At 36.8% G+C, this 27,787-nt stretch overlaps 1 protein-coding gene and 2 pseudogenes across 15 annotated transcripts in view; 1 reads left to right on the top strand and 2 right to left on the bottom strand.

The window, feature by feature from the left end:
- The window catches only part of KLF12 (KLF transcription factor 12), a 380,325-nt gene that overhangs the window by 44,728 nt on the left and 307,810 nt on the right, over window positions 1-27,787 (top strand). The window lies entirely within an intron of this gene.
- LOC120622635 (uncharacterized) lies at window positions 12-127 on the bottom strand (annotated as a pseudogene).
- Window positions 14,151-21,625, bottom strand: LOC120622139 (40S ribosomal protein S18-like; annotated as a pseudogene).

The following is a 27,787-nucleotide window of genomic DNA, read 5'->3' as shown; positions in this document are numbered from 1 at the left end:
TTTAATTTTTATGCCTACAGCGCCTGGTCTTCCTAGGTCTCCCATCCAAGTACTAACCAGGCCTGACCCTGCTTAGCTTTCGAGATCAGATAGAATTGGGCTTGTTCAGAGTAGCATGGTCGTAGACCATATAATCTCTTTCTTAGCAACCTACGGTACAGTATAATTTCCTCAAGACATGTTTTTTTAGCTCATTTTTACTTTTTTCCTTACTGGTTGACATTTTACATGAGAAAAGGAGATTTTGGAATTAAAAAGAAAGCTCAATCTGTGAATACATGGAAATATTTTACAGCGTTGTATATAAATAGATTTTTGTTTTTGTAAATTTCCTTTGTCCTTGAATCAATGATTTTGCAATATAATAATTTTAATTATATAAAAATTATGATTGGCTATTTTATAAGATATTTGGCCTGTGTAGACATTTTCCATTTTTAGACAGACCCTATTGGTGAGGGGGCTAAACATGAGACACTGTAGGTTATACAGTTGAAATCGGTAGTTTTAATAATTAAATAAAGAGACTTATTTTCTGACATTTTCTGGCAGGAGTGGAGTAGGGGGACAAGTTATTGTAAATCTGTGGAAAGATGACTTCATGCCTGTATGTAACGATATAGTGTATTTGTTTTCTGCTGTTCCAATAATTCAAGAAAACGTGCTAGCTCTTATTGAGCATGGATTGTAAACCCAGGGATAGAGATCAGTGCATTCCACGTGCCTAGGATAGTGCTTGCATAATTATTATCCTTTGAGTCGATAAATACGATATCCACTAGTGGCTGAATACCATATGATGAGCTCTGAGGAACATAGGAAAACGTATATTAAACACGGTCCTTGAAGTTGTAAATTAGAAGTAGAGAACGAAAATCACATTAATACAGAGTAATTAGTGCTTAAATCTGTAGTAAATTTTTAACAAAAAGACAGATGAAAGGCAGCAGTAGTGATGATATTTTCTAATTCCCGAATATCTACTTTGGACCATTTATTGTGCTAAGTGTTTTGCATATATTATCTCAGTGAATGTTCATGACAAATTGTGATTATTGTCCCTGTTATCCTTCTGTGAGATGGTTGTGGAGTATCTTTCTCAAGATCACCTAGCAATTCAGTGGCACTGCTGGGTTATAAGAACTGTTCTTTCAGTCTTTTTTACTGCTTTGCTGTTTAAATGATTTTTTAGTTTTCTAGAGCTGTCTGGACCAGGAGTGGCCCAGGATAGTAGTTGGGTACCAGAGGCTCTCTGGACACCTACAGTCCCAATAGAAGACTTGGAACTTTCCTAAACCAGAAGTGCAATGCAGATACTGCTGTCAGTGGATCTGGGCTCCACTCTTTGATACTGGTTCAGTGATAGGAAGAAGAAATACAGAGCAGTGATCCCTATCCTTTTTGGCACCAGGCACCAATGCTCCTATGACAATCTAAATGCCTGATGATCTGAGGTGGAGCTGAGGCCCCGGTTCCTAACAGGCCACAGACTGGTACCGGTCCGTGGCCCTGGAGTTGGGGTCCAATGGTAAAGAACAACATTAAGGGGCTTCCATTGTCTGCCCTTATCAGCATTAATATTTTTTCATGATGTTTTCAAGCTGATCAGTTGCTATTGTGGGAAATAATTTATGTACACCTGTAAACAGTTGTGAAAAACAAAATGAACTGTTAAACATGGCTACCATTGTGTTTGGATTACTTTACTTTGGAAACTGATGTAATTGATAGATCTTGGCTGACTTCAGGTCCATTACCTGGGTTTTTTGTTTTTTTAAACAAATATTAATATCTTAGCCCAGTCTCTAGAAATTCTTAGCTAGTAGGTTTATGATGGGGCTCAAGAAATCTTTTTATTTATTCATTTACACATATATTGCCTTAAAAAAACCCACCTAACCATTTTTAAGCATACAGTTCAGTAGTGTATATTACACTGTTGTGCAACAGATACCCAGAACTTTTTCAGCTGACAAAACTGAAACTCTACACCCATTAAACAAGTCCTCATTTCTCCTTCCTCACACCCTCTGGTAACCATTCTATTTTCTGTTTCTATTGCTTTGAAGTCGACATATAGGTACTCTGTATAAGGCAAAGCATATTTTTTGCCATTGGCTTATTTCATTTAGCATAATGTCTTCAAGGTTCATCCTTATTGTAGCATATAATAGGATTTCCCCACTTTTTAAGGCTTAGTAATATTCCATTGCAACTTTATACTATATTTTGTGTATCTGTTCTTCTGTCAATGGAGAGTTTGAGTTGCTTTCACCTTTTGGCTATTGTGAATAGTGCTGCTTTGAACATGGGTGTGCTAATATTTCTTCGAGACCCTGCTTTCAATTCTTTTAGAAGCAGGATCTCTGGGTTAAATGGTAGTTCTATTTTTAATATTTTGAGGAAATGCTGTATTGTTTTCCATAGCAGTTGCAGCATTTTACATTCCCAGTAATAGCACACAGGGGTTCCGATTTCTCCACATTCTTGCCAAAAGTTGTTACTGGTTTTTTAAATTTTTAGATGATAGTCGTCCTGATGAGTGTGAGGTGTTAAATCTTTTAAAAGCGCACTGGCGATTCTGATGGTAGGCCAGGTGTGTGAACCACTATCTCAGCAAACCTTTGTGTGTCAGAGACTGTAACAGTGCCAGCTTTAGGAATCAGTAAGAGAATATAGAACTTTCTCTATAATCCATTGAGAGAGAGGACTCTGTCTCTTCAAAGATAGAGGTTTCCAAGGAAAAGCTGTCAAATGAAGTTAGCTAATTGGTTGTATTGAATTTATGTTCTTTCTAGCTCAAGATTTTTAGTTTTGTGATTCTATTTTGCACAGTTTTTTTTCCCCCGTGGAAACATTTATTATTTTTAATTGTGATAAAACTTACCATCTTAGCCATTTTAAGTGTATAACCATCGCTGCTATCCATCTTCAGAACTTTTTCTTCCATTTTGCAAAACTGAAACTGTTAGACAGTATTTCTCCCTTCCCTTCTCCCCCCATTCTACCATGGCATTGTTTATAAATTTGACCACTCTAGATATCTCATAAGTGAAATCATACAGTATCTATGTGTCATAAAAGTGAAATCATACAATTTTTTTGTGACAGGCTTGTTTCAAATAAAAAATTTGAAGATATTTTGTGCAGTGTTTTAAAAATGTTTATTTAATTAGCATTTACTGACTGCTCTTCGAATGGAGAGCCATATATCATTGCGTCTAGGACACACAGTTTCTCCCCCTCAGACGATTTTTAACATCTCTGAAGGCAGCTTAGCAATGTATAATAATTGACGGTTTTTGTTTTCTTGCCTATGAAATAATGGTACATTTTATAATTGATGAGAACTTATTTTCAATGATGGTAGAGTAGGTGATTTCCATAAGGGAAAATGATTAACTAGAAAACATTCATTTACGGATGCCCTTATGGTTCCCACACTGTAAATGTTTTAATTGAACTAAAGAACAGAAAAGCGATTTGGTATCATTAATCAGTACATTCGAATCATTACTCTGAATGATTATGCTTCATTTATTTTGTGTCAGAATGTTTTCCACACAATGATAGAGAATAAAAGCGCATCATTAATTACAGTTGAGCAGCTCACACATGTGTGGGTATATATTTTTCTGTATTATTACACAATGAGGGAAATTTAATGTTAGAAAGAATTCTTACAAAAGAGTAGAATATTTATTAAATAATAACTATTTATAATTGTGCTTTAAAGCAGTGTTAAATAATACTTGATAAGGTTTGGAGAGGCATTTTCAAATGCCTGTTTTCTCTTTGTAAATGGAAAGCATTTTTAATAATACGGCGTTTAGCTTTGAGAGGTAACAGTTACATGCTTTGAAGAAAAGTGTAACTATTTTTTTGAGATGGGATTGATTAATTTGCAGAGCTTCACTGCGATGGTATTTCTGGAAGAGACAAGTCACTGTAAAGAGTTACAATTCTATGCATGGAATTTTGCATTTGCTCCTTTACTGTAAAAATATGGACCCTTCCTGATAAGAACAACTATGTCATCTGCTCTTCTAGTCTTCAGAACTCCGTGCCCTTCAGTAATGTTCCTTTTAGCTCTTTCTCTTTCCTCTGGCTGACTGGATTTTTGTCAGAAAACCACAAAACAAACAAACTAACAAAACCCACTTGCAGTATGTAATTGCAATATTATAAAAACACTGTATCTTCTTAGGTCCAAAAGGCAGATGAAGGAAGCCAGTTGCCAGTTTGTTTCATCAGCTGTGCTTATTTTTCAGAGTAAAGTAGAGGACTTCATTTATAGTTCAATAACTTTTTGAAAGACAAAATATGTCTCTCTTTCATAGATGAGAAAATACAGACACAAGAAAAATTTAAGCTGTTTAAGTGATGCTACAGGAAAAAGTGGGTGGAGAACCAAATTTTAGAGATTCTTGGAGAAAAGTCATAGTCTTTCTCTGAACTCTGTCCTGTTTTGTAACAGCCAAAATAATTTCCACACTACTTTTTTCAAGCACCAAACCATTGTCAATGGTTTCTTAAACATTGCTTAAACTTATTCTTACAATGAATTTCTTATTTATGATTTTTATTGCAATTTTTAGTAATTTGTCCAAGAATACTCACCTCACAAATGGTGGGGTCAGATCTCAGATTCAGGAGTTCTGGTTCATAGGCCCATTTCATTTTTTACCATATCACACTTTGTCATTTACTAACTAATTACATTTCATCCCCTGGTCCCCAATCATATCATTCATTTCAAGATTTTAAGGTTAATTTTTATGATTTCAAATTCTTTTAGTATGGAATGCTCCCTTGATTTTAGGAGAATGTGAAAAAGAAAATGAGATCTAATATTAAGAAATGATTTACATTAACATTTTGTAGAATACTCAGTCCCTGTACAATTATGAAAAAAACTTTAATAAAGTTAAAAAATCTACTTAAAATTCTTTTCATATGTATGAGAGCTTTATTGAGATAGAAATTGCGTACCATACAGTTTATATTTAAAGTATGCAATTCAGTGGTTTTTGGTACATTCAGAGTTGTGCAGTGATTACCGCAATTTTAGAACATAGGAAAACCTACTTTTAAAAGTAGAGGTATTTACGGACATCTGGGTTGTTTTCAGTTTTTGGTTTTTATGAATAGAGCTGCTGAAAAAAAGTATAGGTGATTATAACAAAATAACTAATCAAATTAATATCAGCATCATGTGTTTGAAAACCTTTAATTATACTATAATTATTTCTCAGCTATTTAGAGACATTTTATGCTAGTGTGCTAAGCTGGAAAACTTCGCTAAATGTAAAGCCCCTACCCCCTTTTTTTGTTATATCAGTGTCTTAGTGTTTCTCCATTCCTGTTTTTAGAAGTTTTTGATCAGGAAGTTGAAGTAGATGTTTGCTTGAACAGATGGGTTTTATATATTGTCTGAGGGCCGTAAACATACATATGGTTATTAAATGTAGGTTAGATTTCTGTTTTAGCTTATCAAGTTCACATGGAGCCTAGGCAGAAAACTTATTATTTCTTGAGCAATATTTCCCATTTTATTTGATGCAGATTAGAATCACATGAGTATTTAAAAATTACTAAATACCTTTACCTATTCCTCAGAGATTGTAATTTGATTTGTAATTTAATCTGGCATGGGACCCAAGTGCCAGTAGCTAGCAAATACCTGCTCTATAGAAGTTTCTCCCTCCCTTGCCCTCCCCTCCCCTTACCTCCTTTCTCCGTGGACATTTATTAAGTGCCTACTGTTTGTTCTGGCACTGTTTTGCACCCTGAGGATATAAATAAAATTTGGAGTTCTTACATTTGAATTGGCAAAAGGATGCATAATAAATATTGGTTGAATTGAATAGAATCACAGCTGATCTCTCTTGGCATACTGCTGTGCTGTGCCTCAAATCTTTTTGCCTTTTTGATATCCAGGAACATTCCAAGCATTGTCTGTCACTTCCTCCTTGTATGTCTCTTTCCCTCCTTTGTATTCAAGGGCACCCCAAACCTAGTCAGGCTTAAGCCATCAGGATCAATTTGGTTAGCACTAGTAGCTAGGTCTTTCTCTTCCAAGCATCACACACTCACCTGGGTTCCCCTAACCGAGTTTTGGGTTAAGCTCAACGTTAAGTTAGATGATAGAGACGAGGGATATGCTGACTGCCATTTGTGAGTCAGAGAAAGCTGTCCAAAGAGGGGGCTTGTCCAGCCTGACTTGCAGATCCTAGACTCAGCCTTCTACTCAGCCGCACAGTACATTTTCTTTCCCTGGAGCAGAGAAGAAAGAGGCATGATATGATGCTGCACCAGTTTATAAACTCTCCCTGGGTTGGCTGGTCATCTCTTCTGTGCTTCCCCATGGTTGCTTGGGTGTTTCAGAGTTGACTTTACTTATCCAAAAAAAAAGTAAGCCAAGTAGCAAAATGTTCATATGTGTGCCAGTGGCATGGATGTGTGTGCCCCCCCACACCCAGTGAGAAAGCAGTAAGTAGAAGAGGCAGTATTTTTTTTTTTTTTTTAGTTTTTAATCAGTAATTTTTTAAAATGTGGATATTCTAGCTTTCCCAGCCCCTCAGCATGAAGAAAGTACTTCTGAATAAGAGTAAATGGATGTGAATTATATAAATGTCTAACTACTATGCTGTACACCTGAAACTAATATAAAATAATATTAAATGTCAACTGTAATTGAAAAAATGAAAAACTAAAAAATAAGTAAATGGATACGCGTTGCTGGGTTTTGTATCTTGCTGCAATACTTTTAATGGAAATATAAAATGGATGAAGAAAGACTGAAAGGTTTAATAAGGCATTCCTCCTGGTTGAGTCTTTGATGCCACTATTGATTGGCATTATTAAATTTATGCAATAGTGACTATTATTAACTAGAATTTATATATGCAGTAGTGAATAATATTAACTAATCATTAGCATGCCCTATGTTTTTAGAAAAATATTTTAAGAAATACGTTCTGCTTTTCTTTGTAAATGAAGCCAAGTTCAGCCATTGAGGTTCATTCCTCATATTGCCTCCTCTCCTCAGTTCTTGAACTTTTTTATTGGTCCATTTGACTTGCTTATTTCATCGTGCAAATAATTCTCTGGACATGTGTGCATTGGTGTTTGTCTTCCAAAGGATTTTGTTTAGAAGCTATAAGTACACCAAAGGAGCTTCTGTGTGGCCACCATTAGAACAAAGCTTCCTAATTTCAGTGTCATTAAGTAAGCAGCTGGTGCAGCTGAATTCAGAGAACAAGCGTAGTTATTGACTGTTTTCTCTAAAAACAGCCTGAACAAAGCATTTCCTTAAGCAACGTTGTTGAGGAGGATTTGGAACTTCCTCTGCCTCCAAAAAGTCTTAGAAAGGTTTGCAGAAGTGCAAAGGTCAACGTTACTACATATGATTCCTCTCCTCTATCTCCAGTCCATAGTAATTGACTTCATTTAGAAGGCTGATATTTCAGAATTATAAAATCATATGATCAGAATTTCTAAGCAAAAAAAAAAAAGCAAACAAACTGAGGAGTGTTGATAGTACAAATATTGGTTAATTTAAGAAAAAAAAGTTTCCAAAATTGTAGCTTACATTGTAGTAATTGCTGATTTTACATATGTTATTTCATTTCCTATAGATAGTTAAGGGGAATAATCTTTTACATGAATTTATATGTCTTCTATAAAGATCTTAGAAATGGTAAAGATCAGGAATTGGCAAGAGTTCATGTATTTTTTTCACCATGATCGCACTTTCATTATTTTTTGTTATAATCATGTTTCCTACAATTTTTCTTAAAATTTTTTATTGGGATATAATTGACATATAAATTATATTAGTTTCAGGCATACGTGATTAGATATTTGTATATAATTATTGTGAAATGATCATCAGAAAAAGTATAGATAATATCCATCACCACACAATTTTTTTTCTTGCGATGAGAACTTTTAAGATTTACTCTTAGCAACTTTCAGATATACAATGCAGTATTATTAACTGTAGTCACCATGATTTATATTACATCCCCCAAATTATTTTATAACAGAAAATTTATACCTTTCAACCACTTTCCCTCATTTTGCTTATCCCTTCCCTTCCTAATTTCTCTTTTTAATGAGCATCTGCCATATACACTCTGTTAAGTGCTAATAGGTATAAAAGAAATGCATAATGATGTGCAAACAGTTAAGTCATAATAGAGATGGAATGTTATTTAAGGAGAAGGTAAGTGATGTGCATCTGCTTTCATCTGTTTTATTTCCAGGTGAATTTGTAAATCCAAGTAAAATTTCTTTTGTTAAGAGAACTTGAGGGTTCATAAGGAGGTTCGAACAGATTGCATTCTGTAATCTAAATTTCTGTAGTACATTGTCCAAGGAGAAGGACAATTTAGGAGATGCTGTTTAGTAGCTGTTTAGTAGATTACATCGTGTTTTACCATCTTCTGTTAATACAAGAAGAAGTTCAATGAAATTCTTTTGCATTGTTATTGACTTAATACACATCACTATATAGGGTTAGATCCATGATCACTGAAGGAGCAGCTTATTTCTGACAGTGCCAAAATGTGGTTGTTCGTCTTTGAATATCTTGATGGTCACCCACTAACATCTTAATTTCATAAAACTACTAGTTTCTACTGAATCCATTTTAGTTTGCCATTCACTATTTTTTTAAAAACTTTATGGAACTTTAAAAAAATTTAGTCTCACCAGTTAAAGAATTATTTTTATGTACGTTTATTACCTGGTATATAAAAAATGTTTTTCCTTTTTTTTGTCTTATTTATATTTCTCTCAAGTTTTAATGATATACACCTGAGTGTTCTGCTGCCAGGATTAGATGGACAAGTTGTGTTATAAAATCTATGACAATTATGATTCCGTACATTATTTGGCTTATGTTTCTGGATCAAAACACCATATTATTTTTATATAGCCTTTCATATAGCCTTCTTACATTGTCATGATCATTAAAATGTAAGTAGGTATCATCTTTAACATGCATTATTTAGTAAGGTCTGGTGGTTAATACTCTAAAGAGCATCATTGCTCTGTGAAGGTAATGTGTGTTTTATTTTCAGTTCTATTTGGGTAATGTTTATATTTTTATATGTATTAGACAGTTACCTTCTGTGAGTTGTTTATGGTGACTTTAGGGCCCATTTCCTTAGTTCATTAATAACTTGCCACCTATGGTTCTATAAACTTATAAGCTGATATTTTTTCCTTTCATGAAATGAATTCTTTTACTCATCCTTAAAGACGGTGTTACAGACCCACTCCCAGAGCCTCAGGAGGTCGCCTTCATTACCCCCAGGGCGACTTTTAGAACTTCATTGCCTTTCTCATTCCTTTTACCTGAACAATGCCGTTCTCACTCTCATAGATTAAAAGTCTGTGACACCCAGACAGCAGATGACTGTAAGTCAAAAACTTAACTTCTCACTTGACCAGTTTGTGGACCTTTTACTGCCTTGGTCTGTCCCCGTCTTTCACTCTCACTCTGAACGAGGTGAGTTCCTTTGGACTGGGGCTGTCCTGACATTGGTCCTCTTGGACTCTGGTTCCTCCTGGCTTCACAGAGGTTAGTGCCCTCGCCATGTCTCCCATGCTAGTTTTCACCACTCCTCCTCTGCTAATGAAAATCTCTGAAGTTGTATCATCTTAAAAACTTCTTCCTTTCCTTTGTTCCCCTCTCTAGAAAATACTCTTACTTTTTCTTTCTCTTCAATTAAAACAAAGCTTCTTAAAGTCGCTTGTTTCTACATCTTCATCTTCCATCCACACTCCAACTCAAGGCACTTGAGTTTATGCACCTGCTACCATGCTCAGACTTCTTTTGCTAGTGGTCTCTCAACTGCTAAATACTAATGCTTTCATAGGTGATCTTATTTGACCTTGCTTTTGCATTTAACATTGCTGATTACTTGCTTCTTTAATTTCCTTCTCTTGGCTCCCATCTCAGTCTATGCTCCTGCATCTTCCTGTTACTTGTTAGTCTCCTGTATGGTTTTCTTTTTTCTTTCTTGCCCCTAAAGTTGGTATTTGGAAGAATTTATCTTTCTTCCTCTTTCCGTGTTTGTTCACCCTCAATGTGCCCATTTATTTCTACATTCAATACTGATGCAGTATTGAATTCTAAATAGCCATCTTCATCTTCTCTTGATTTCTTGATCTAGGTAGCCAAATTTCTATTAAATATATACTTCCGGATTTATAATAACATTTCAAACTCACCATGTCTACAATTGTAGTCTTTATCTGCTCCTTTAAAATGCCATTTATTTCCTATTTTTATTAATGAATCTTTAACCATCAGGTATTAAATCCTGAAACCTGAGCGTCATCCTTGACTCATTGTTATCCCGCATCCCTTCTGTCTGTCATCGATCACCAAATTAAGCTGATTTTGCCTACTCAGTATTATTCTATTTTATTTTTTCAGTAGACTTTTTTCATAAGCTCATAACTGGTCTCTTTACTTCTTGTATTACCTCCATTTGTTTTATAAACTGTTTGGAAAGGTGGCATGCTTGTATCATTCTTTTTTTTTTTTTTAATATAATGATTCTCCTTAATTTATAGTCTGAAACTCAACTCTGTCTCTTGTGGTGTGGCTCCCACCCTACCTTTCTATCTTCTCCAAACTTGGGAACTTTTGATGTCTGGGACCTGTGGTCCTTCTTGGAACTATCATACTTTTGCACATGCGCTCTATCCGGATCACTTGAACTCATTCGTCAGGCCTCATCTAAGGTTTCTCTGACATTGTCAACTCATTCTGCTGCTCTGCAGACCAAGTTAGTTATTTTTGACCTTTAACAGTCACTACGATGCATACATAGTATAATGGACAGCTATTATTTGTTAGCATATCAATCTACCGCATTAAATTTTTACTTGGAGGGATAAAAACTTTTTTTTTGTTGTTTGTGTTTACAGTGTGTATTATAGTACTTGGCACATTGTAGACACAATGATAAATACAATGGAGGCTTCTTTACTAAAAAGAAATAAGAATCAATAGTTGGTCAGTTAATCAAATAAGTTATTAAAGTAGAAGAACATAAAAATGATATATACATATCTCAAACATAAAACTATAAATGTTATTCATATTTATGTTATTCATATATGTTATAAATATGTTACTCATATGTTATTCAAACATAAAACTATAAATATATCTTTTTGGGCAAACCTTTGATAGAATGCCAAGACCCTTTCTTCCAATATGGATCCACAGATGGGGTTTAGTGTTATCTTTCTTACTAAAGCCACACTCATAGTATATTGTCCATTATTTTCAATTTGTTTCTTTAAAGTGGAGTAAAAACAGAAAAACTTTTGAAGATATGCATGTTTTATTTTTCCCATCGTTGTACAATTATGATGCCCATACCAAATACAATGGCAACTTTTAAAAATTATTATTTTATTATGTAGTAGTCTTTGAAAAATTTCAAAGTATTCAACTTATTTTTCACAGGAACAGTTATTGTGATTTTTCTATTTCTATTTCATTTCTTTTAGTAGTATATGATTTCCTAAAATCACCTTATTATAATAAAGCATCACTGCACAAACAGGTTTAGGATCAAAACTTACTTTTACTACAAATATGGCTGAGCCGATGGCAGCAGAGGTTCTCTGCTCGGGAAGGAGCTCCCTTGCTGGGGACAATCCAGGTGCATCAGTCAGTATGATTTACAAAGGGAATGGAGATCGTCGATTAATCTGGACAGTTGCTAAAGTGGAAGTTGGTTAAAAGCGTTCCACCATATTTGTCAGATTGATGCTAAAAGGATGGTTATCTCTGTTACTTGGCATTTTGGTCCCTAAAAGAGCTTAATACAAACGTGTCTGCTTTCCTGTGCATTCTCTCCTTGACGTCATTTATAAAAATGCTGAATAAGACCACTTTGAGGATCTGTCTCCTGAAGTCCTCATGCTTCTACATCCGATTCTCTGTCATCTGTCTCCTGCATTAACCATAGCAAAATGTAATTTTTACAACTGGTCTTTGGTTTGTTCCAGTGTGTTGATTGTTATCAAGTAGAGTGAATACTCAACCATATTGTACTATTAATTCCTGTTTGTTTTTGTCCCTCAATATATTGTTTTCTTCAATATTAGAAAGGCCTTCATTTTGATAATTCTGTAGTTGGATACCCAGTTAGCAACTATATCCTTCTGTATAGTGGCTGGTTTTAGTTAGAATTTTACATTTGAGCCAACCGTTTGTGAATTCCACCTTGAGTCTTTGACTTTGTGATAATGCCAGGCAGGTTTTTGTTACATCTAGTTTAATAATTAGGTTTAGCTTCTCCCTTAAATTAATCACTGTTTGATTTAGTTCCTGCAGCCTATCTGTTGCAAAAGATAAGGTGGTATTTGCAATATTCTCAATGCTTTTTCTAAGAAAGACCAAGGAAACAGTTACTCCGTTTCTTTCTCCCCCCTCCCCTCTTCTTAAGTACATGCTTTACAGAAAATTATACTTTATTTCCAGAGGTTTTATCTTTTTAAGCAATATTTTTTTTAGCCTTGGAGCACTTTGCAAGGTTACTCTCAAATTCTTTCTTGGCAGGCCTAATTATTAGTTTGTACTTGACCTGCTAATCTTTGAGCGTTTTCCTATATTTCTTCATAGGCCTCCCATTCCAGTTTTTGAAAAGCAGTTAGCTATTTATTTTTCCTCCTACCCCATCCCCTAAGCCTCTACCCAGGGACTGATCATTTTGATCCTTGGCAGATGTTTATCTTGGGCAATGGATAAGGTCTTTAAAATGGTCTTCAAAAGATCTCGGTTCATTTTCTTAAAGCTGCGTATTTCCTTTTCAGGAATAAAGGTCCATTTTTAAGAATTGATTAGTGGCCTCTTGTAGCCTCTTCCAATGTTGGAGTGACTGTGCTATCTGGTTTGGCAGGACTCTTTCTCAGTGGGCAGCTGCCTCAGTGGCCAGTGAAACTCTCCTGCCTTACCCCAAGAGATGTATACTCATGTTGCATTGCCATTATTTTTGTCTTCCTTTCACTATCTTAATGAAAACTATGAGGCCATTATTTAAAAGGATCTTAAAAGCGGTACTTCATAGTTTCACTATATAGGCTCTTTCAGTATAATGTATATATGAGCTGGCAATAGCTATATTTCATAATAAAGGGAAATGTTTTATGGAAAAAGGAAAGCATACTAGATTATTAGAGCAAGTAGCTTAGGAAAGCAAGGGTCCAAAATATTCACTATCTGCTTTAGTAGACTTTTGAGAATAACATAGTACAGTCTGAAATTCATTTCTCCTTCATAGTTTTATCTTCTCGGTATTGCCTCTGGTTCTACAGGCTATACTAGACCGTGGATGTGAATGTGAATGGACCATATCATGCACATCAACTCAGCATCTTCTATTTATGCACCTACCTGTATCCTGCATCCTAATGCTTTTCTTTCTGTATCTCCGGAACATCTACATACCGATGAATCATTCCATCAGCTTGTTGCCATGAAGAGTCTTCTCCATTTATTTCAGTCTCGTGTTTGCTGATAACCCCTCTTCATAAAACCCCTCAGAGGGCCTCATCATTGCTAATTCTCACTCTTAAATTTAGGAGTTAGATCTAGTAAAAAAAAAAACCAAACAAAAAAAACAGGGAAGAAGCCTAATTTCATATATCTAGACAGGTCATTCAGAGCACTCTATGTCGTCAGCCCTTGAGCAGAGGGAGAAGTCCCTTCAGGTCACACTGTAGCTGGGGTCTCAAGCTATGCTGCTTATGTGCTTTCTGCATGTCACTCCTACTCTGCTTTATGGGTTTAGAAACTGGGAATTTGTCTTGAGGCCAGACAGAACTTATTTTCTGTCCCTGGTTGCCGTGCATGTCCACTCCCTCACCCCATATTATGGAAGACAGTACAACACAAACAATACTAGTATCTTCATTTTCCAGCCAAGAAACAAAAATCGTCATCCAAGTGGATACCTATGAGCTCACCAAATTTCCACGTCATTGTTTATGCCTAGATAGGAGTCATTTCCTTTCAACTCCTTAAGGACTCCTATAGATGCAGAAATACTACATCATATAAATTACAATAATTTTTTAAATGTATACATTATTATCAGGCAAAGCCTACGGATTTATTTATTCTTGGATGTACCCACAGTGCGGCCTCGGCAGCCAGTGGTCTTGGTGTACTGGCCTTGAACACGAAGGAAGTCCCCAGAAATGGTGCAACCCTCTGTGGGCCCAAATTTTCTTCAGTTGCTCCAGATCTTCATGGAGCTTGTTGTCTAGACCATTGGCCAGGAACTGGCAGTATTTCCTGTCCTTCACATCCTCCTATCTGGAATCTTGTACTGGTGTGGATTTTGCATAATGACGATCACCCGTTCCACCTCATCCTCAGCTCTCCTGCCCTCTTGGTGAGGTTGATGTCTGCTTTCCTCAACACTACATGATCATGTCTTCGCCCCACACCCTTAATTGCAGTGATGGCAAAGGGTTATTTTCCACCGCCCATCAATATTGGTGTTGAGTACTTGCAAAATGTGCTGGAACTTCTCAGGGATCACTAGACATGGCGGCAGCCCTAGTGGCTGTAGGCCTCCTGTGGGGAAAAAGCACAATAGTTTTGAAATAGTTACACGTGTATCTCTTTCACAGTTGAATTTCTCACTTTGAAAAATATATATTTTACATACAAACAAGATTTACTATTATAAATTTAGTGTATATGTATATATGCCAGTAGGTTGGTATCTGCATTTAAATTAGATACACAGTAGTATAAAGTTTGTGCATATGATGCAAAGTAGTATGATACGTACATGAGTAAGTTGGGTGTATGAATCAAACAGTAGTATAATGCACATGTGTGTATGTGTGTATGTATACATATGACTCAAACACAAAGTAGTGTATGTGTATGAATCGGTTAACAATCTGTGTGTGTGTGTGTGTGTGTGTGAGAGAGAGAGAGAGAGAGAGAGTCCAACACAGTAGTTAAATGTGTGTATAGATCAGACTCAATACTGTAATTGTGTGTGTGCATGTGTGTATGAGAAGGGGGAGGGAAAATCAGAGACAGGCAAGTATGATGTGTATGTGTGCATATTTATGTTTGTGTATGATTCAGACATATAATAGTATAATGTATATGTATACTGAATATGTGTGCGTATGAATCAGACTCAGAGTAGTATAACTGGAAAAACACTGTATAAATAAAACTTAATGTTGATTCCAAAATGATAACACCTACATGACTTTGCACAATCACACAACCTTTAAGGCACCATTAGTAAAATGTGAGATTTTTACTAGATCTAACTAAGGTCCTTTATGGTTCTGAGTTTGATAGTTAGTGCAGTTGCTGTCACAAACTACTTAGCCTATACCACCCCTGTGTGAATTATGACATCTGTAATAACACTTATAATTGACCTTTCAGCATTCAGAATATCCATTGTATCTTTGTTTATTAGCTTCTGCAGGAGAGAGACATAACTCTAATTTCATGGCTATTTTTTTCTCAACTATGCCTACACTGGCCTTGGTTCTTATAATTAAGGGAATCTAAATACTTCCTTGGAGATACTATTAAAACTAAATTTCTCAGTCGTTGTATTAACATAAAGACAAATTTGCAGCAATCTATGTCTCATCTCATTAAGGCTACATGGCCACATAGTACCTGACTAAAAGTGATTGAGTAAAATCCTTGAAGTAGTCATCATTGGAGGCATTACGTAGATAGTACTTGCCACAGGCTAGTTATCAGCAAATATTTGTGGAATGAACAAATTGTATGATAAAATGCATTTTTCAAATTCACTGTCATTTTTTTGCCTGTGTGTTCTCTGAAGATCCCTTTGTGATGTTTTCATTGGGGCCGGTGGAGGGACTTGGTTTCCCACCATCATGACTACAGGATGGCAGTGCTGTTTAGATGCTGTTTGTAGCTGTGTCGGAGACAGAGGGGAATTGGGATGGTGGCAGCAGAACGCTGGTGCTTTTTTGTCTTTTGGGAACAATGATTTCACCCCCTTTAAAGGAACCATCTTAAACCAGCGAACCAAATTATTTCATTAGCTCTATGTCCATAGAATCATATGGGAGCTTTTTCTCTGGGCATAAATCTTGTGTCCATAGGGCACTGAAGCAGTTAATCTAAATGCTCTCTTTTGGAATCAAAGTGCAGTGCGGACATAGCACTGAGTTATGATACTGGAACATCAGAAGGTCCTCCTTTTCTTATAGACTGTTCTCTTACTAGCATGTGGTAACTGTAAAAGGAAGCGAAAAACTCTGTAAGGGAAAATTATAAACAAAGAGAATTTGGTAATCTAATACAGAATCTAGCTCCTTTTTCATCGCATGAATGCCTTACACTTAAAAAAATTTTTTTCTTTTCAAAATTCATTTGAACATTAATCACTAAAGCTCTCTGTGATGGCAAAAAATGCTTTTAAAGGCCCTCTGTCATCTTGGGCTGATTGGGTGGAGTGGTAATTCTTTGATACCTTATTTCAGCCATCTTGTGGAAAACAAGTAAATGTGAAAAATGACTTTGAAAAATTTGTCTGATTATCAGTTATCATAAATATTCTTCAGGAAGATATTTGGCTCTAAAATGAATGAAATAAGAATGTGTAATATAAGGTTGGTTGACCTAGCAGTTTTGATGTCTGTGCAGTTTACCATAAAAAATACTAACACAGGCACTGGAGGTTTGGTATTGGCAATATAGCTCTTTTTGGGGCCTCCTTACAGCGTTTTGACATTTTTGCATTAGGTTTGTGCTGAATCTAACCTCAGAAAGGAGACTTCTTCCCGAGTCAAAATGAAACTAACTATTCATATTAGGGGGTGGTGGGGAAGGAGAAAAAGTGTCTTCCCCTGAGGAGCAGACTGCATGAGAGTTCTGCCAGCTGGCCTGTTTGTGAGAACTCGTGAAGTCATCAGGCCAGAGCTATTTTGATAAACTGACACGGTGCTCCAAGGCAGCTCGAGGTGCTGTGCAGAGGAAGCTCTGAGAGAGGTTTTCAGAAGCAGAAAATTTCCCTGCTGACTGACAGCATCACCATTGCACACCGGCTGGGACTCTGACAACTCCAGGAAGCATGAGGACTTGTGTAATGGCTCAGGCGGAAGGAGGGTGAAGAGGATTTCTGTCCTTTACAGGTTACCTGAAGCAGTATCTCGATGTCGAGATGCCAGGACTGTCCGACAGAACAGGTTGCCATGAGTAAGGAAAATGGTGCTGGTGTAAAACTAGAAACGAAGTCTTTTGTTTATAGAGCAAGACAGATATTTTTCTCTTTTCTTTTACTCAAAAAGGTCAGAAATGCAAATGCTGCCCTTTTGCCGACACAATCCTATAGATTATGAGCAAAATAAAGGAAGTGGGATATGCATTATATATAACTTATCAGCATATTGAAAACAAATCGAATACCATGTTGGACAGTAAATTATCCCAGAACAGCCCCAAAGTGGTAGAAAATACTGTTCTATTGCATTTTTTAAGCCCTTAAGAAAAAGGTTTATCACTTGTAAATTTTTTTTGTAACCTGAAGTTAATTTTAATTTTCTGATTATGAACTCTGCCTGTGGGTTCTGTCACTAAAGATCCTTTAGAAAATGAATATTTGATTAGAGAATCATCTACCGGATGCTGTTTTAACCACTTCCGAAATGATCTAAAAGTGTACACAGAGCTTTATCCCTTTAGAGACTTAGAAAAAGTCCAGATACATCAACCAAATGGAGATAAATTTAGAGATAATGAGATACTAAGTTTTGAGTGTAAAAAGCTAACTCTTTTTCAGCTTTACTGATGCAGTATTTCAAATTCAAAAAGCAAGAGGTGTGCTTTGATAAGTAGCTTCCTACAATAGAGAGTGAATCAAAGCAGACACTCTTTAGCATGAGGGCACTCAGGGGTCATGACTGTGAAAGCTGCCATGATTCAACCCTGGCTGGGCAATGGGAAGCCAGAGACAGGAAGCTGTCTTGTTTATTAGAAGTAGGGTAACCACAGTCTCAGGCAGCTGAGGAAGATTCTGCTGGCACTTTCATTCTGAATAATAGGCCCTTGTGCAAAAAAAAAAAAAGGCCAAAGTATTTGGTATAGGTGTTTATATATTACTAAACACTACAGTACTCTTGTTTGCTTCTTAAAATTTTTAATTAAAAAAGGTACAACCCTTAAGTGTTTCTTATTCAGTAGCAGTTTAACAAAACTCTCATCTGAAGTCAAGATATGAAAGAATGGCCTTGATTTCTGAAGTACTGCATGAACGGAATATAACTTTAGTTTGTATGGGTGTGTCCGTCAAAATACACCAAAAGATATTTATTCAGAGATTTCCACCGTGTTTTAGCAGAAAAAAGATTAGAATCACCTTGGGATTACTGGGAAGGTCGGGGAGGGGTTGCACAGTAAATTTTTATTATTTAATAGAATTTGGGCCATCATTTGAAACATTTTCAATTACAGATGAAGAAACTGAGACCCAAGAGTGCCTTTTTTACCTAAAGTCTCACAATCTGGGAAGAATTACAGAAATTAGAAGAATGAATCTAAGAGTTCCTGTATGTTCAATAATTGACTTGTCATTTTGGGGGGATATTAAGAAAAACTGAAATATGCTTGTATTAAAGCTTTTCTGGACATAATTTATTCATCCTCTGATGCTTAGAAGGTACTTAAGGATCATGAAATTTGGTATAATTTTTAAAAGCTGTGCTTGAAATCCAACTCCTCACTTATTGCCGTGAGACCTTGGGCAAGTTATTTAACATATTTGGGCCCAAATTTTCTCATTTGTAAGATCAATTTAATAACAACCTACCTGGAAAGATTATTGTGATGTTTTGAAAGAACAGATCTGAAATGCCCAGTATGGTTCCTGGTATGTAGAAAGAGAGAGCAAGGTAAATGCGAGCTGTTGCTAAGATTGTGACTAATGACGTTATTTTGTTGTACAATACTTCAAGGCCCTCATTGGAAAGATCCATTTTCGTTGGTGTTCAAGTATTGGACCACACAAAGTAACCCAGAAGCCGAGGTTTGGATTTAGCCCTCTGACCTCACCTTTGTATACTAGAAATAATTTTCCTTCTGGTGGGCTGAAATAAATGCTCTATCAGGAATAAAGTTCCGAAATTTGGAACCTGTGAATAGAGATCAGTGAACATTTCACGGAGAGTAGATAATAGGAATAACAATGTCAGCTTCCCAGTAGTAGGTTTCATTCTTTGGTCATTTTATATAGTAAGATCTCTTTCTTCCACTTCTCACTCTTGGTTGTGTATGGGTATGCATTTTTATAGGTTACTTTTGCATGTATTAAACGATTATGATAAAATTATGACATAAATTTCTTTATACCTGTTTCACAGATAAGGAAACTAAGGCTCCAGGAAACTTACCAAAAATTACATAGTTAAAAGTGGTTTATAACTCTGTTTCAGTTTTTGTTTTTCCTTTCCCTGTATTACTTACTGTATCGCTCTTTGCCTGAGTCTTCCCCCACTCCCTGTATGTTTGTGGCCTCCTTCATTTTCATCTTTGGTCTTTCTCTTCTCCCTTTACATGTTAATTCCTGTTCCCCCATCCCATTTCCCTTATGTATAACACAAATAACTTTTAAGAAGTTTCTGTCTTTAATAATTTTTAAATTTCATACCAATTTAAAAATCAGATACATTTTCTTTTAAAAATGTTGAATTAAGTTATAATTTGTGGCCAGTGATTCAATCCACCTCCCCTGTTGTCCATGACTAGCTATAGGAAAAGTAATTTGTTATTCTTGTTTAGGATATGGAGATTATTCATGATATATATATTGAAAATTATGTTTTTCATTGCTGGACATTTCAACTTACACTTACTAAGTGCTCTGGTTTCATAAGTAATCACAGTAGCCACTATTTTGATTGCTTTAATTATGTCTTTTTGCAAAATCTGCTGTAACCTCTTCTTTTGGGGTCCGGTGAAATTAGAACTTTTTCAAAAGTAGTGGGAGGAGCCAGAGTTCCCTCTTGGTCCTGGAAATGAGTCAGAGGTTGTAGGCACCTGGCCCCTCAGCCCTGCTTCTTTCTTTCTGTCTCACCGCTTTGAACCTGGCAGTTCTGTTGCAGTTTATACCTACCCTGGGGCAAAAACACACACACACACACACACACACACACACACACGTCCTTTCCAGCATATTTCTTTTTATTACCATGTAGAGTACGCTTTATGAAGATAAGGGAAACTGAAAAGTTACAAGTTCAGAAACAAAAAAGCTTGAAATTGAATACTAGACCGTGTTTTAAAAATTCCCTCATGAGGATCCAACAACTTGGGCTTGGCCACCCATCATGGTCCATGACCCCTTTTCTTTCTCTCATTAATGGCTCCCAGCATCTTCAAAAAATAATTCCGAGCTCTTCAGTTGTGCAGCGCACTGCAACTTCCTCTGGCTCGCGTGCCCAGACAAATTCTGGATCTCCTTTTACTCACCTAAAGGCTCATTAATATTTTCTCATTCCAAGTTTTCTTTCCCCTTCTCTACCGGGCCCACAATGGAGGAGGAATTGTGCAGGTTTATTTTTCCACTGAGAAGAATTTCACTTTCCTCACCTCCAAAAGAAGGCAGACATGGCTTCTAAATATTTCCACTCCTCTTTTACATATAGAATTAAAGCCGAAATAAATTATGATAATCTTGGCTTTTTGGTTAAGTAGATTTTGGATGAGTTGAGTTTACTGTAACTTTAAAATAACATTTTTTAGTTTGACAATATAGTTGGGTAACACAGTTTTCGTTTTCACAGATTACTTTTCTGAGGCTATTTGTAGACCAGAGCGTGGCAAATACTTGAATAAGTTTCACTTCTCTGTGTAGGAAACTCTTCATGTGAAATAGGATTTTTATACACTCAAAGGGATATACTGCATAATTTTACACCTAGTGCCATATAAGTTGGATTTCTTATTCATCACACACCATATGCAGTGTTATTAATCTTTACTGTAAGTAGAATGACAAGTGAGCAATAAAAGCAGGGCCTTAAAAACTACCAACAAACATACAGGGGGAAAAAAAAATCCCCTAACAGATGCTTCAGAAAGAAGTGGCAGTCAGTGAAATTTGGGTTATACATATGTTGCATAACTGATGTGCTGGTGTTGATGCTCAATATGGTCCTTGGTCTTCACTTCAGATCACAGTGTGGACTCCACTCTTTTTTCCTTCTCTTTCTCTTTCCTTTCCTCCACTTTCTCTCCCTTCCTCCCATATACCTGTATCCCTCATACCTCCTAAATCCTATCAAAAACATTGTCTCTGGGTGGGAACCACTAGACTCTTTCTCTTCCTTTCCACTCTGCAGGTGGGTGCGTTGCGTTTATCTGTGTCTGTGGTCTGAAGCACGCTTATCTTTTCTCTGAAGTAGGATGAGAGGAGTCTTCTGTGATGGGGATTGGCACCGCTCACGCTCCTTGTCCCTGTCTCCTTGGCTTTTCTTGCCCATCTGACCACCCACTGTTGCCCGTGATGTTGTGCTGGCTGTTGTTTATCTTTGCCTGCTCAGCCAGTTGAACCTCAGACTCATCCATTTTTCCTGGCCCTGGGCTTGCACTTTATATCCATTGCTTATTGGCCACCTGCTGCATGGAACAAGTGTGTTTAGGGTAAATTGATGCTGTTGTTTTTCTTCTGTCACCATTGCTTATCCTAGCCTCTGTGTTGAATGAAAAACCTTCTGTGGACACTCTTGACTGTTTATTTCATGGGCTGGGCCACGGTGTGATCTGCCTGTAGAGAAGTTAAAGTAACCCAAAGGCAGAAGAACCTTGTTATGTCATCCTGGGAATTAGGTTAAAGAGAATGGATTGTGCCTATACTTTGTTTCCATACTCCGGTGGTGAGTATCATATGTGCACGGTGATGTAGAGACCAGACTCTACTGGGGTAAGCTTTGTTGCTTTCTGTTGCATCTTGTAAAGAACCAAGAAAATAACAGCTTACGAGTATCCTCAGATACTTTGATAGCAAAATAATTGCCTCGCATTGATTTATGTTACTGTGGCCCATGAATGCAAGCATCATTTTTTTTTTCTCCTAATAAATTGTTCTGTAGCCGAGGCTTTGTGTTTTAAAGACATTTAAGTAAATGGAATGGATTTGAGAAATAGAGAAGTCAAAACTTCCAACTTATTTGATGCTAAGACTATTAGACAGTTTGGTGAGAGAGTAAAGGGCATAATTTAACTTATTAAAATTTCAAGTTAACTTTCTTTTGTAGTTTTTCTTAACATGATTTTTCTGATGCTTTAAAAATTTTACTCATGTTGTCAGTGGCCAGTATACTGGGACTTGAGACATTTTATTCACGGTTGCACATCCTGCTAGATGGTCTTGAGCAAGAAATTTAACTTCTCTTTGTCTTAATTTCCCTGCTCATAGATTTTAATTACTATAATTATCCCCCACTTTCTTTATAGGGATGTCATGATGCTCTACTGTGATGTTTTGAAATAAATGTTATGTGTAAATACAAAGTACAGTATAATAGTGGAACTTTATTATTTTTTTCAAATGTAAAATCTTTGCTCACTAATTTACAATTAGGATAGATGTGCATTGAAGACATTTAAGCTTGCGAGTCATTTTTCTTAATAAGATCATAGACATATTCCTTTTGTTTTTATTTTTGTAAAATGAGACGTGAGCAATTCTTTCAAGAATAGAAAGTACGTTGTCCGGTGAATGAAAGCCCTGATGTTAACGGAAGCAGTAAAGTCTGTAGATACTAATATGTTGAGATCACCAAAAATGACGTCACCAGGAGGCAGCACAGCGTGAGATGGCCCAGGCAGGGTTACCTGGGTTCTGATCCCGAAGCTGCCTCTCAGGAGCTGCGTGCTCCTGCGTAAGTCAGGGACTGTGTTCTCATTCGTAAAATGAGTTGTTTGAACTTTCTGATCCCCGCATTCTCTTTCGTTCCGTTATCTTAAAACCCAGCATCCCCTTCCCTGCCTTCCTTGCCAGCTTCATCCTCTATGCTGGATCTTTGGCTTCTCCCACTGCTGCAGAGCTGCTGCACAAACCTGTGAGCTGTCTCTCTGTGGCACGTGACACATAGGTTACCGATGAAAAATTCCAGCTCCTAAGGACGGGGCCCTTAATGGTTTTTGTAATATTCTGTATTTTGCATAAATTACTTTTGGCCAAAGCATCTAGATGTTTAAATGATCACTCTGAGTCAGTGGCCATCAATGCAAGCATCATTTTTGACTTCTCTATATGAATGGCCCTAGCTGTTTTGACTAACTTGGTGGTTGTCAGTCTTGGAGTTTGGGGTGGACGTTACATGTTTTGTTTATAACTCTCTTTAGTCTAAGAATGTTGATACTGCGAGTTGTCTAGAATACCTGTTGTAGATATTCTGGAGCAGTTTCAAATTTAACATACTTTAATCATGTTTTATATGATGGAATACATGGAAAAGTTTTCTGAGATTGGGATTTTATACAACAAAATTATGACTCAAAGTTACTTTTCTTATAACTAATAAACAAGCCTTTAAATGTTCATAACAATATTCTTTACTCACTAGTCCCACACAGTAAATTTATCTTCAGTTTTACAATTAATCTGAGTCTCTAAGTCCAATTTTACTCTTCCTTGGGATCAAGATGCAGTCTTCTGCTTTTTTTTTTTTTTACCTTTCAACAATATCCTCATATAATTTTAAGCAATATTTGTAGCACATTTGCTGGTTCATAGAGATTCTCAGGATAATTTAAGCTCACAACCATTCTTTCTATAGTTATTGAACATCTGTTGTGTGTGAAGTCCAGTATCCAGGTATGTAACCTCCACTTTCTATAAAGCATTGTTCTGTCTGTTATGGAAGCTTGTGGAGGCAGTATGGTGAGGGGTAAAAATCTCCAGCCTGTGTCTGCTTGGGTTTGTGTTTTTCCCCCACAGCTTACTTAATGTGTGACTTTGGTTGATCTTTTTACTTCTATACTTTTCTCATCTATGAAATAGGAATGTTAGTTAACCCTACCTCTTAGAGTGCTGAGAGCATTAAATGAATTAATACATGGAAAGGACTTGTACAGTGTCTGACACATGATAATCTTTATTGCTTATTATTATTATCATTAGCCAGTAGTAGTAGTAGTAGTAGTAGTGGTAGTAGTAGTATTTATACTGTGGTATTTCTTGGCATCATGGTTTTTATATTTAATGGAAAGTTGAGAGATCTATTATAAGGCATGTGTATTAAGTGTAAATAAAGTATGTTTAAGATAATAAATTTTCACCATAAATGGCAAGTGTTATTTTTCTATATAAATATTATATTCAGTATAATTAGCTTATGTAATAAGTATACTTTGATACATAATCCATCCTTAATATTTTGGTACTTCACTTTATTATAGCAAGTATCTGAAGACGCTCATTATAAAATAATATATACTAGAGTTTTCTGATTGATACATTGGCTTTCTCCTGTTGAGGCGTAAGTTAATACACATGTGCTTTCTTAATGATTGCTGATGCCGCCATGGTGGATGTAGTGTATAGGGCAGCCAGGGAAGACATTAAAAATGTTAGAAGGAAAGTGAGACTGTTGATTGGCAGAGATGATGAGGCCAAGCAGCGAATGAGTGGAGTATTTTAGAACTTATGAGCCAGAAACGAGCATATTACATGCAAGGGAGAGAAAGACAGTTGCCCTCCTGACTTTTTGTCTCAGCTGTAGGAATGGGAGAAAAGGACAGACACCAAAAAGGGTGATCAACCTCATCTTGGGGAGATTACATTTGATTCTGGCTGTGATGTGATGTCCAAGTAACATTGACTTTAAAACTTAAGGAAGTGGAATTGAAACTTACTTTGGGAGTAGAATTCTCCCTTTGAGTCCCATGTGATATGATCCGGCCAAGACGGTAGAATGTGATGTTGGGCGGGGTAGATAATGTGCTTCTTGGCTATTAACTTGATTCTCCACTTTGATAAACGGACTCATTGTTATTTCCTTTCCAGGGAGTGTCAGAAAATTTATTTTCAGTAGAAATGGTCTCCTCAAGAGTAGGACTGATAGAAAATGTTTACGACAATTGATTTTAAAATGTAATTTCAGAATTACCTAATGGTTAACAGGTAGGCAGACCATGAGACTTCCTGTCTCTGGCACTGTGATCCTGGAGAGACCTGTGCCATGTTTCAGATGCCAAATAATGGCCGCTTTACGTTTAGACTGTTTTCCAGTGTCTGGGCTTAAAAAAACCCAGACATTTATAAAATATTTCACAGTTTATTCCTCACTAAGAAGTTATCATATCGTCCCTTTTTTATACATAGGGAAACTGAGGCAAAGAAAAGTAAAATAATTTGTTTTAGGTCATGTTCCTAGAAGGTTTGGGAGCCAGACATGGAATCCTTGTCTCGTAATTCTTCTGATGCCTAATCCTTTTTTTTTTTTTTTAACTTGATCCCATTTCTGTCTGTCTTTCTCCTTTTGGGAGATGGGGTTTAGCGGTGGGTGGCGATGGTATTTTTGATGTAGACAGTCGAGGTTGTCACGAGTTTGTCACCCCTCAGTCCATGCTCCGCCACTCTTCGTGGCACGTGGAAGCCGCTTCTCCTGTTTCACTCCTTTCCCTTGCTCTGTCTTCGTCCCCACTGACACGCCTCCTCCCATTGGCGGGCCCTGCTCCTCACCACCAAGCGGCCGTCCTTTCCAGTGCGCCTGAGCTGTGTTCGCGGACGTGCGGGAGCCCTTGCAGAATTGGCGGTGGTGTTTTTTAAGTATGTGTGGTTAATTTTCATCATTGGTTTTGTGCTGTCAAACTCATTTCTTTTTCTTAACAGCTTTCACCCAACACCGTGTTTGTAAGTTATATCTGTGTTTCTGTTCGTTTGTCACTTCTGCGTAGTATTTCATAATGCTCGCCTACCATATTTTCCCTTTCCTACTGTATATCTCCACGGCCTTCAACTCCTATTACTACACTGGTACATTAAGCATTTCCACACACGTGTCCTTAAGAAGAGTGGAGTTACCTGATCGCGTAGGGCATGAACATACTTAATTTCATTAAGTACTGCCATATTTTTATTTTTTTCCAGAATGCCTGTACTAGTTTAAATATCCACCAGCTCTGTGTAAAATTTTCCCTTTTTCCAAATCACAGCCAAAACTTGGCATTATTTTCCTTTCTAATTTTTATTATTCTGATAGATATAAAGTAATATGTTATTTTGATGTATATTTTCTTGATTCCTACTGAGTTTTCATCTCTCTCACTCTCTCTCCCTTATTATAATATCCTCTGCCTTTATAGAAATTCATATCGTTATTAACTCTTACTTTAGTTATTAAAATATCACTTTAACTGGAGCCTTTGCCTGTCACTCCCCAACCTCCCTTACTCCATTGCCTGATTGATCCTTCTAAAATTGTCACAGAATCTCTAATTACTTCACATTATCTATGGTCTCAAGAAAACTCCTCTTATGTGAATTGCCCCCACCCCACTGTGGTTGGTCTCACAGTATATTTTTGGTATTGGCCCCCGCAGCTCCCATGGCCCCGATACATTTTCGATTTCTTCACTATGCATTACTGTACATGGCCTGTCTTCCTGCTTTTGTCAGAAATCCTCCTCATTTTGGTTTTTTGGTTTTGACGTTCATCAGAATTTTCTATGCACACAGTTTTAACACTCAAGTTGACCAACAGAGTTTGTTTAGAAAAAGCAGCGATTCTTTGCTTGTTTTCTTCCTCCTATCTTTCCATTCTCTGCGGAACTATTCTCAACTCTTTTACCTGGTTCTTTTGATTTTTAAACTTTGTATCTCTAAATAACTTGTTTATATAGCTTTTCCTTTCAGTTCATTTCCTTATCTATGGACTGCCCAGTATGTAATATGAAGATTTAGCTCTTTTAACTCCATGCCCTCCATCAAACATGCAACTTTCCTGGCTCTCCAGTGTAGTTGCACCAACTTTGGTTAGATCTATATTAAATGTTTATAAAATTATACCTAAATGATACCTATGGAGGTGCTGCTCACAGCTGTGCTGTCTATAGTGATAACTTTTCCTTTCCTGCGAATTTTGTCTGATTTTTGTTTGTTGAGCGTTGGACATTTTGATCACTGCTTTAGTCTCCAGGTTGTCTCATTCTCTGCACACTCAGACGCACGAGGTGTCCTGTCAGGTCCTCCTTGGAGCCTTCGGCCCTGCCTCACCTTGTGCACAGCTCTAGCCCTGGAGTCCCCACAGGTGTCCTTTCTTCTCTTGTGCCCTCTGTCTCCCTGTCTCATGGTTCCGCCTTTCTTGTTTTCTCCCTTCTTTGCTCTGCATATCCTCCTACGTGAGGGAGAGGAGTAGCAGGAGAGGTAATTTTTTTGACATCTGGCATGTTCAGAATATCTTTACCTTTATACTTGATTGATAGCGGAGTTGGGTCTGGAATTCAGAATTGGAAATAATTTTCCTTTGGGATTTTGAAGGCATTCCTCGACTCTGGTGTCCTTTGGATGACATTATGGTTGCCAGTACTTTTGTTAAATGACTTTTTCTCCCCTCACTTTTGTGTTCTCTCTTTCTGAAATCTCAGAGAAGTATCTTCTTCTTCTAAGTGTTCTGGATTTCTCAGTGATGTAACTTTGTGGTCTGTTTTCATCAAGTTTTGCAGGGTACTCAGTTAGCCCTGTCATTCCAGAAACTTAAATCCTTGTTTTAGGAATTTCCC

This window comes from Pteropus medius, unplaced genomic scaffold (genome assembly GCF_902729225.1).
Source record: "Pteropus medius unplaced genomic scaffold, Ma_sr-lr_union100, whole genome shotgun sequence".
Taxonomy (NCBI): domain Eukaryota; kingdom Metazoa; phylum Chordata; class Mammalia; order Chiroptera; family Pteropodidae; genus Pteropus; species Pteropus medius.
This window is presented reverse-complemented; position numbering and strand designations above follow the sequence as displayed.